This window comes from Arachis ipaensis, chromosome B1 (genome assembly GCF_059453495.1).
Source record: "Arachis ipaensis isolate K30076 ecotype BB chromosome B1, ASM5945349v1, whole genome shotgun sequence".
Taxonomy (NCBI): Eukaryota; Viridiplantae; Streptophyta; class Magnoliopsida; order Fabales; family Fabaceae; genus Arachis; species Arachis ipaensis.
The window spans coordinates 75,850,325-75,851,929 of NC_142436.1; the positions used below are offsets into that span (position 1 = coordinate 75,850,325).

Here is a 1,605-nt window from a genome sequence, read left to right on the forward strand (position 1 = left end):
CCTCCTCCTTTGTTGAGTTGTCATCAGGTTGTTCGAAAGGTTTGCCATGCTTGTCTTCAGTCTCTTGATCACTTGTAGTGACCATTTTGCAATCTTCCCATCTTACTTTCTTTGCTTCTCCTTTGGGGTTTTTCTCCGTGTCACTTGGGAAGCTATCAGTAGGTTTGGGAATCTTCTCAGCTAAACATCCCACCTGGAATTCCAGCTTCCTAATGGTCTCTCCCTGGTTCTTAATATTGGCTCGCACCTCCTCTTTGAACACCTTATTTTCTTGAATCTCTTGGCATATTCCTTCAAGTAAGGTTTCAATCTTAAAGAGCTTGTCATCAATTGATGGGTGATTCGGAGCAGATGTGCTGTTTTGGTTTTGATAGGCGTGTGGAGAAGTGTTGTTGTGGGGGTGTTGAGATGTCCTCTGTGTGAATTGTTGGTGAGCTGCATTGTTGTTGGAGTTGTAACGTCCCTGGTCTTGGTTTTGATCTTGCTGACTTCCCCACCCAAAGTTTGGGTGGTTTCTCCATCCAGGGTTGTAGGTCTTGGAGTATGGATCATAGTTTTGCTTTGGTGAATTCCCAATGTAGTTGGCTTGCTCCTGACTACCCTCTGCTTCTTCATTCACTCCTTCCTGGGTTGTTGATGAAGTGGAGATTGCTGCTACTTGGTTCCTCTCCATCTTCTTGGTGAGGTCAGCCAGCTGCTGGGTAATGAGCTTGTTTTAGGCCAACAGAGCATCTACATTGTTTAGCTCCATTACTCCTCTTGTGTTCCCTCTTTCGGAAGCATAGAAGTAGTCGTTCTCTGCTACTGTTTCAATGACATCTATAGCCTCTTCAATGGTTTTCTTCTTGTTCAAGGATCCTCCGGATGAATGGTCTACGGCCTTCTTTGACTCATAAGAGAGCCCTTCATAGAAAATGTGCAACTGCACCCATTCGTTGAACATGTCAGGTGGGCACCTCCTTGTTAGGTCTTTAAACCTCTCCCATGCTTCATATAGAGTCTCACCATCTTGTTGCCTGAAAGTTTGGACCTCAGCTCTCAGCCTATTGATTCTTTGAGGAGGGTAAAATCTTGTTAAGAATTTGTTCACCACATCTTCCCAAGTTGTCAAGCTTTCTCTTGGGAAAGATTCCAGCCACTTGGCTGCCTTGTCCTTGAGTGAGAATGGAAATAAGAGCAGTCTATAGGCGTCAGGATGAATACCATTAGACTTCACTGTGTCACATATTCTCAGGAAGGTGGTTAAATGTTGATTGGGGTCCTCTTGAACACCTCCTCCAAACGAACAGTTGTTCTGAACAAGGGTGATGAGCTGTGGTTTAAGTTCAAAGTTGTTGGCATGGATTGTTGGCTTTTGGATGCTACTTTCACAATTGCCTGGGTTTGGATTGATGTAAGAGCCCAAAACTCTTCTATCCTCTCCAGCATGATTTGCTCTACCTCCTCCCCCATGGTTGTGATCCTCTTCTTCATGATGGTTTTCCATGTTGTCTTCCATGTTTGGTTCAAAGAATTCCTCTTCTTCCTCAGCACCAACCACTTTCTTTCCTCTTGCCTCCCTCCTTAATCTAAGGAAGGTCCTCTCAGGTTCAGAATCGAAGGAAG

General features: G+C 44.6%; 1 non-coding gene across 1 annotated transcript; it reads left to right on the plus strand.

Annotated features, from left to right (window-relative positions):
• Nucleotides 1-941: 941 nt before the first annotated feature.
• LOC148577075 (small nucleolar RNA R71) lies at nucleotides 942-1,045 on the plus strand. The gene has a single exon (XR_015903044.1). It is a non-coding gene; the product is annotated as a small nucleolar RNA R71 (small nucleolar RNA).
• Nucleotides 1,046-1,605: the final 560 nt, after the last annotated feature.